Here is a 9,224-nt window from a genome sequence, read left to right as displayed (position 1 = left end):
CAGGATGGGAATGAAATAAACCCCTCCTAACATGTGCTTTGTGCTGTGCCCTGTGTGCTAGGGAAGTGTTGCAGTTGGGAAGTAACTTGCAGGAACCAGTCCTGTGAGCCTGTGTCCCAGGAGCCTGGGCTGGCTCGCTCTGTGGCACACTGCTCAGTTACCACTATAGATAGTAAACTGCCCAGCTCTGTGTCAAGCCTCTTGGCCTGGGCATCTTGAGCAGTTTAAAAACTGTGCTTTCTGTTCTCTTCTAGCTACTTCCTTAGATACCCACTCCAACCAGCTCTCACCTCGTGGTTCGGTGCTGCAGTAGGGTTTGACTTTTCTTCCCCTGAAACTGCAGGTCTTGGGACCCTTAGGCTTTCTCTGCCTGAGGTGTTTCTCCCAGACCAAAATTGGATTTCTCTTCCTCTTCCGTGCATTTGGAAACATGGCTGCAAGCCTAATTATGTGAGCACCTAATGCCCTGGACAGTGCCTCCCCTTCCTGCTGGACCCTGTTATTCAGCCCTGAGTCACTGGTGCTGTTTGTGCTTGCTTTGAGGCTTCGTAATGGATTGTAGGTGCTGCAAGCTTTTAGGCTTCATTTTGGATTTAAAAAGGTAAACCTGAAGATGCCAAGAGGAGCTGCCTATCCTGGAAGGGCTCAGGCTCCAGGAGCAGAAGTTTTGCTGCTGAGAGTCCTGCTGAACCAAACCCCAAGGATGGATGGTGATGGTGCCTGTAGGCAAAGGGCCCCACATGCAGAGTCCCTGTGCTGCGTGAGAGCTGCCAAGCCCTGCACAGGGCTGGGGGTTCCTGTGAGGGTGAGGAGCGTGGCTTCTTCCTCAGCCAGCTCCATCCTTCAGCAGGTCTCCTCCCTGTCAGGGCAGGTGGTATTTCAGGTGCTTGGGCTCAGTCCCTAGTTCCTTAGAAATGTGTAGGCACAGCCTCTCAGGGACTTGCCCTGATTAAGTATTAAACACCCCGGTTCCCTTTGACCTCAGAGGAAGGCTGGAGCCCTGTCCCAGATCCTTGTCAGCCCGTCTCTCATATTTGATACGTGAACTTTAGGAACATGGTCTGATGGAACTCACAAGCACAACTTTTAACCTTTCTGAATCCAAAATCTTGCTGCTTCTCCTTTCAACCTTCCCTGTCATGCTAATTTAGATTAAATCCAACAGTGTCTAATGCTGCTTTACCAGGTCTGACGACAGAAGGACTGTCTAAATTGCTGAAATGGGAAGTCTGGACCTGTTCCTTCAAGAGACTGGACTTCACCTTGATCATAGAGCTGCATGCTCAAATGGCACCCAGCCTTGCACATCTTCAGGTTCTGCACACTTGTAATGGGGAAAACTATCAAACTGTATTTTACAGTAAATCCTCTCCTTGCTTTACTCTTGGTGAAGTGCATGCTCAGTGCCTTACTTGAATGGCCTTGGGTCAGGCAACATAGTGAGGCTCTCACAGTCTGTCCCTCCTGATGCCATGTGGGGGAGGAAGGTGGGAGTCTTGCAGCTTCCAGTAGGACACCTCTGATGTGCTGCCTTATGGTGTGCCACAAAACCAGTATCTCAGTGCCTTCTTCTGCATGCCTGTAAGGATTAGGAAGTCACTGGACCCTTTTCCATTCTGGCCTTTCAAAGTATTGCCAAAAATCTGTTACAACCTTGCTAGCTCTGTTTTGTGAACACTGGTGATGTAGGCTGACTTACTGTGAATAAGACACTCCCTTTCCATGTATTGCAGCCTTTCCAGGGCCATCCTGGTGACTGCTCCCCAGTCCAGAAGAGTTGTCGTAGAGCCTTTGTCTCCCCTAGGGCAGCTGTTTGGCTCAGCCAGTTCTCAGATGAGGCTTTAGCTGCTGCCCCAGCCTTGACTCTCTGGAAGCATTCCCAGCTCCTGAGTCTTTAGGGCAGCTGCTTGTGTGTCTTCTACCTGCAAATTCCTGAAGCCCCTATCAGGACACAGTGCAAGCAGCTACTCTGTTAGATGCTGACTGTTTTATGTCCCTTGGTACCGACGATGTTTACCACCAAAGGGCCAATATTAAATGCACCCTTGCTCTGCACTGCCTGGGCCATCAGCCCTCTGCTCTGGGTGGCTGTGGTTGGTTGTCTTCTGATTTTGGTGTGGTGTGTTGTTTTTTTTTTTTTTAAGGACAAATATTTTATGGGCCAATAAGTATAGAACCCATGTAAAACAACTTCAAGTGTCTTAACTCAAAGTTAACCAGCAGGTTTGTATACTAAGGACCAAAGCGAAAAACAAACAAAAACCCCAGGATAAAAATCATTCCACTCAATGTTGCTTAACTGTTGAGGGCAAAGTTGTGCTGCTGAGGAAAAGGGATATTGCTGTGTTTAAACTGCCTGTGCCATTCCAGCTATCAGAAGTGCAGTTTAATGTTTATTTTACTGTCTGACCTAAAGGCTGTGCTGTGAGGAGTCCAAGTGGAAAATGTGAGTTAAGGAGTCCATGAGCAGAGGATTCCCCAGCACTGCTGTGGGGGGCTGCTCAGCACAGGGGTGCCCATATGGGTGCCACTCCTGTGTGTTACTGCAGTTGCCTTCCACACTGGTACTGCTAGTCTTGGACAAAATGCAACTCCTTTGCCATCACCAGACAGCTTTTGTTACTCAGGTTCTTTGGTTTCTCTCAAGCTCGCGTGTTGCACACTAACTGCAGGAGGAGGACAGTGCAGGAGCAGCCTTGGTGTGCACGGAGAGGCGAGACCCCTGCCATGTCCTCAGAGAGGGGGAAGGGGTTTAGCTGTACCTTTCATTTTGGACACCTGGATTAAACTAGAATGGAGTGACCAGGGAGAAGCAAGAAGCACTGTGGGCCTCAGGCTTTAATCAGTGCAGGATCCTGGCCCAGGCAGCAGCTGCTGTCATGAGTGCAGAACCACTCGTTTGCCTAATGGTGTCTCTGGTGTGCTAAAGCCTGGTGATGGCAAAACATGACTGGCAAGTTGTACACTAGCGTGATGTGAAATGCATTAGACTGTGAGCCTCTTCACAACGTGTGGTCTGGTCTGTACTGTCTGAGTCGTGTTGATTTGCAGCTGTGTCATACTCTTCCTACAGACACGTGAAAATTTGTTGTTTAAAAAATATATTCTGCTTTGTGCATGTAACCAAGCTGGACAGAAAGCAAGCGTGCCAATGCTGTATACATGACTATAATGTGTAATGCTCCTCTGTCTCATGTTACCACATGCCTTATGTGTTTCAAATGTTAATTAAAAGCCTAACAAAACCCTCAGTGGTATGCTGCTCAGTCTTCTCTTGGAATGAACCCTCTCCCAGCTCAGGCTCTCTAGCACTTTTATTGCTCCTCCAAGCAGTCAGCAGGTAGACATATTCAGTTCATAAATTCTAACTCTCCCAGGCTCAGAAGATGCATCTGCCCTTAAGGACAACTGTTAATTGCTGCTTTTGAGTGTTGCAGTGATCTTCCAAAGGGCAGCTATGATGATTTTTGTTCGTAAAGCCCTTAGCTGGCCTCTGCACTTAACTCTGTGCCTTGGTGTCTCTGTAGCCAGCTGAGATTGAAATGGGTGCACGGGTTGATGGTAGGACAAGGCATGAACAATTGCTACTAAGTGTGGGAATAAATCTTGTTTATTTGTGTTTCTCCACTCAAAAATCATCCATACCTGTGTATTTTTAGCGGGGGCAACTGTCCTGGCCAATGAAAGCTTTTAATGTTCTCCCTGAGGAAGCATCAGGCCCCAGAGCAGATGCTGGGGGGCGAGGCTGGAGCTTGGAGCTGTCTGCTCAAGGACTGACATGGCACATGAGTGAACCACTGAAATTAATGACAGCTCAGCGCAGGCACAGGCTCCGGCTGTGGCTGAGCTGGAACGCCTCGTGGAGCTGGAGGCAGATGGGGCTGAGCTACACCCAGGGTCCTGCCCAGGCTTGGGCTGGGCTGCAGGAAGCCAAACTGGGGCTCAGCCTGGAGCTGGTGTTGAAGGAAGCTACAGAACTGTCTAGGGAGGACATCTACCCAGCAGGACCTAGAACTTCAGGGAAGCACAGATCCATGCTGAGGCTTGCCTGGGACAAGGATGGAGGTGCTGCTGTCACTGACGTGTGGATTTATGCTGCCTCTGGGGACACAGGAGCGCCTGGGACTGACACCTGCTTTCTCCCTGAAGTGCCTGTGTTAAGCTGCAGTTTGTCAGCTGAGGGATGGCGAAGCGAAGGCAGAGGCTGGGGCTGCTTGGGCAGGGAGGCTCACACCATGCCCAGTTTCTTCAGCACCGTGTGAACCTCTCGGAGATACTGGCTGTCAGGATAACCGTTCCTGTGGGGCAGAGAGGGAAGTGGTGTAAATCCTGCTGATGGTGCTAAAACCACCAAAGGAAGGAGCACTTGAATTCTGCCCCATCCTTGCAGTGGGAGTGAGGGTGGACTTCCTGCTGCTGCCCCCAGGCACAGCTTACACCCAGAGCTGGCTGCAAAGCACTGTCACAAGAAAAACAGGAAGGCTCCAAGAGAATAGGGCCCAGAATTCATGTGCATGGGGATCTTATGAGTGTGGGATGGGCAAGGGTTAGCTTCAGCTGGAGGGTGGTACCAGGGCTACCCTGCCTCGACAGAGCGGCCCTGCGAGCTGAAGCAAAGGGAGACACCAACTCTGCTACTGTGGGAGCTTGGAAGAACCCTCCATGCCAGGATTTGTTGAGCTGGAGCCCACAGTTCTCCTCCTCCAATTGCTAAGCAAAACAAACCAAACCAATCCACACACAGAAGCTTGGGAAGAGCTGGGCCATACCCGGTTTTGCCTCCATTCCAGGCAGTTTTGTGGGGGATAAGGCCCCATGTCCCTCTTTCCTCTCCATTGCAGGTCTTGATCTGGAATGTCAGCCCACGCTCGAATGCTTTCTTCAGCAGCATTGCTGTCTTCTGCCCCTCCCTGTTGTCAGGCAGGAAGGCATAGAAGTCCCCCCCTTTGTAAGGCTGTCCTGGGTGGGGGTCGCCAACCTTAGCACAGGAAGAAAGCATTTTAAACAACAACCCGAGTGCCATGCCTCAGAGCTGGCACCTGAGATTTCTGTCTGAAAACACACAGATGACTGTGGCCCCCTCCCCCCGGGGCTGCCAGTCACTTTGAACTGAAAACAGAGGTCACATGATCTTCATAAGCAGCAAGCTGTTCCCAAACCTGGGAGCAGAGTGTTTTGCCTTTCCCAGGTCAACGCCTCTGCTGCTTTACACATGGGGCTTGGAGCTGTAGCTGCCCTCCTGCCACCATATCCCCAGCACCCCCCACCCCTGGCACACTGACAGAACCCACTGCATGTCCAGCAGCAGGGTGGGGAAACCCCTGTGCTGGGTACCTACCCCTTGCACACCGTCTGGGATGTTGTAGGCAACCTGCAGTGTTGGGTCTCGATAGTAGCCAGGCAGACTCTGAGAGACAGAGGTGATCTTGAACGTCCCCGAGATCTTGTGGCTCAAGGCACCCGAGGAGGAGCTGCAGCACGTCAGCTGCGTCCCCTCTGCTGCAAAACAGGTCCTGCACAGGGCGTGACCGCAGGGAGCCTGGCAGGTCACACCTGAGCCCTGGCAAGCATCACACTGGCCCAGAGGGGTCTTCCTGTTTTCCTGCCCAGGGCTGGGGCCTCTTTGCTGTGACGAGAAGTCTGGTTCCTCCTGCACATCACTCCTGCTCGCTGGGAGCAGAGCCCCTTCCTGGCCCCCGGGCTCTGCTGCAGGTGGCTGTTCGGCTGCAGCCTCGGGTGGCTCAGCAGCCATCGCCCGGTACAGCCAGGTGGGCAGGGAGTGAGGGGCACCGTCTGCTGCAGGAACTGGTGAACTCAGCTGTCCCAGCGCTTCATTGTGGCCTCCTCTGCTTTTGTCTCGTGCAAACTGGAATTTGTCTGGCAAAACCTGCTTTAGCCGTGCAGTGTCAGGCTCCCCCACAGCCAGTTTTCTCTTCAGCTGTTCCTGGGACTCCCTCAGACCAGGGGAACTTGGTTTATCCACCACACTAGGGCTCAGAAGGCTGCTGCCTCCTTGCGCAGCCCCAGAACCAACACAGTCATTGGCAGCCTCCTGCCCCAGTGCCTGCTGGAAACGCCAAGGACTGGGCAATCTCTTTTCCTCAGGCTCCAGCAGCTGAGCAGCCCTGCGCACATCTCCGTGGTTGGCTTTATCGCTAATGTTCAGGTGCTGCAGGCCCATCTGTAGGGACTCCAGGCTGCTGGAAAGGGCTTCACCCAGCACTGTGTCCTGGCTTCTGCTCAGCTGGACAACACTTTGCTTTGTACTCTCTGGTCCTGGAGACAAGGTTGAAGACTTCAGGGCATGAAGCCTCTTGGAAGAAAAAACATGGAAGGCCTCAGTCACTCCTGGCAGCACCTCCTTGGGGCAGACAAGATATAGATTGTGCTTGTCTTTGGTGAGTCCAACCTGGAGGGAGTTTCCTCGCAAGAGGCTGCACAGTTCACTCAGTTTACTGTCATCTGGACCATCTACAGCGAGCTCCGAGTAGCTCACACTCTGACACAGAAGATCAGGACACTTCTGTACAAGAGCTTCCACCTTCCATTTAGCCTTCAAAAGCTTGCTCCTCTCCGCTGCCTGGAGCGTCAGCACAGTGCAGTCCCCACTGCGATGCTCTGAGATCTGCACGCCTCCACCCCTGCACAGCTCATCAATAGCAGCGTGGCAAACGTCCTTCAGGTAAGACCACTGCAGAGAGTCCAGGCTCATTTCTTCACTCACCTTACTGCCCCCACTGCCTTGGGGCTTGTCGCTTTCCTTTGATCTTGGCAGGGAGAAGCTGCTTGAACGTCGCAGCAGAGGCCTGGATTCTGGGGGTTTAGAGTCTAAAGCAGAAGAGGTCCTTGCCGTGTCAAAGGTTCCAGACGGGCTAGTGAGGGGGTGGTGCTTGATAGGACCCGAGCCTTTAGAGTCCCCAGGATGCTGTGAAATGCTCTTCTCTTTGCCCCCAAAGAGAGACAGAGCTTTGTGTCTTGTAAGCCTGGCACCTCCTTTCACATGGTCCCATTCTTTGGAGTCCTTCAGCTGAGCCTCTGCTGCTGACCCCAGAACTGTGTCTGTTTTAGAGACATGAGGCTGGCACTGCTGGGTCAGTGCTGTTGGGTCATTTGGACCTAGAGCACCTGTCTCTGGGAAGTGTTTACCAGAGAGCTGCGCCTGTCCCAGCAGTGGAGAGCCCCGATTCAGCGCGGGCCCCTGGCTGGCCTGAGACCTATCAGCTTTCAGAATGCTGAAGTTGGCAGCTAGCTTGAGCTCACCTTTCGGCTCGGGCCTGCCTGGGCTGAGCCTTGAGGCTAAAGTGTTCACAGGCACTTTGGCCTTGAGCGGTGCAGCCTCCGCGGTGCGGGAGGTTGCTGGGTGCGAGGGCAGGGAGCTGCCGAGCACGCCGACCGTGTGTGTGGCACCTCTTCTGGTGCTGAAATCTTGAAGGTACTGCTTGGCCTGGGACACATCAATGAGGTTTCCAATAAGATAAAGCTGCTTCTCATCCTCATGGCAAAGCAACTGGGGATATAGTTCCTGCAGCTCACGTGTCAGAGCTCTGAGTGCCTGGCTGTCCATATCCAGTCCTCTCTTGGTGATCTTCTCCTTGCGCAAGCTCACCTCCAGTTGCTGGTAAAGCTGCTGCAGGGCCAAGCGGGCCTGTCGCAAGGTGCCCATGTCCCTAGACACACCTGCAGATGGCCGGAGGTACAGTATGATGATGCCATCGCTGATGACATCCACCACATCCACACGGTGCTGGCGCAGTACACCGCAGTACTCGGCAGCACAGAACCTCTCCATGTACAAGTAAATGTCCAAGTCCATCACTAAGGAAAAGTCCTCCAGCTCTTCCACAGCTTCTCCATCCACTGGGCCCCGAGGTGATGGGACTTTAGCTGCCTTTTCACACACCTGGTCCCTATTCAGCAGCTTTGCTGTCTCTCGTGCTGACTCAGTGGAGCCAGGCTGGTGACCACGCATTGTGGTCTCTTTAGGCACACGACTGGAGCCTGGCAGGGAGATCTCTCCAACGGCTGGGCCCTTGAGGTTCAGGCTGCCCAGCAGGTCTCTGCTGAAGGTCTGCAGCTCAGTGAATGGTCCCTTGACTACGCAGTGTGTGTTCTTGGAATCAAAGTCAAACTGCACATTGCTGTAGCCTTTAAGCAAGTTCCTCAGGAGGGTTTTGCCAGCAGGAAGCCTGCCATAGTCAACGATCATGGAAGCACATACGAAGATCTGCAAGTAGAAAGCAAGGGAGTGAGAGAGCAAGGACCAAAACTTACCCCCCTTTCAGGCACAAGGGGAGGCAAATGCCCCTGACACTTGCTACAGCTCCAGCATTATAACAACAAAAGAGATGACATGATCTGCCACCTCTCTCTCTCAGTATCCTGCCTTCAAATGAGACAGGAGCATGACACAGGGAGGACTGGGAGACCCAGCCAGCCCAGGCAACTCTCGGACCTCGTACGCGTAGTCAAAAACTTTCTGCAAACGTGGAATGCAAGGGGCGAATGGCACAGAGATGTGCCCCCACCCCCACATGCCAGGAGCCTGGCAAACAGCCCAAACCCAAGAAATCCACTATCCCTTCTGCATCTGAAATGCAGTTGCCTTCTTGGTCTTCCAGAGCTTCAGCTGCAGACCTTCAAGCAGGCTGGTACCACAGGCTTGCAGGAAGGTCTGCAATGCCAGGCTAATTCCCATGCCCTTGTTTTCAGTGCTCAGACATGAAAACATGAGATGCCACTATTGCCATACTCTCCTGAAACTGGAAGAAGGAAGAACTCTCCAAGGCCACCTAGACACCAGCATGTCTGTCTCCTAAGCTCTCCTGAGAAGGAGAGAGCAAAACCACCATGTGCACATCCAGCTAATGACACGGTGCCCAGCTAATGAGAGGGCAGAGGCATCAACAGGTTCCCCTGTGTGTCACCAGATGGGAAAAGTGCCCCTTCCCTCCAGTCTGACTATTCTCCCCTGCTTTGATAGGCACAAATACCAAAGAACCGAGCTCACGGCCTGCCTTGGCTGCTCCTGTGTTACTAGCACAGAAGAAAAAATAATCCCTCACTTGAATACGAATGACAAAGGGCTTGCTCTGTCCAAGTAGGATGCAAGGAGAGAACGCGGCCCCGTCGCACCGGCTGCCCCTAGCTACCTGGTCGGGGCTCAGCTCCACGACGTGCGCCGTCACCTCCAGCGGGTACCTCCTCCCGCCGACCGACAAGACGTG

This window comes from Merops nubicus, unplaced genomic scaffold, assembly GCF_000691845.1.
Source record: "Merops nubicus isolate BGI_N331 unplaced genomic scaffold, ASM69184v1 scaffold41973, whole genome shotgun sequence".
NCBI classification, from domain to species: Eukaryota; Metazoa; Chordata; class Aves; order Coraciiformes; family Meropidae; genus Merops; species Merops nubicus.
This window is presented reverse-complemented; position numbering follows the sequence as displayed.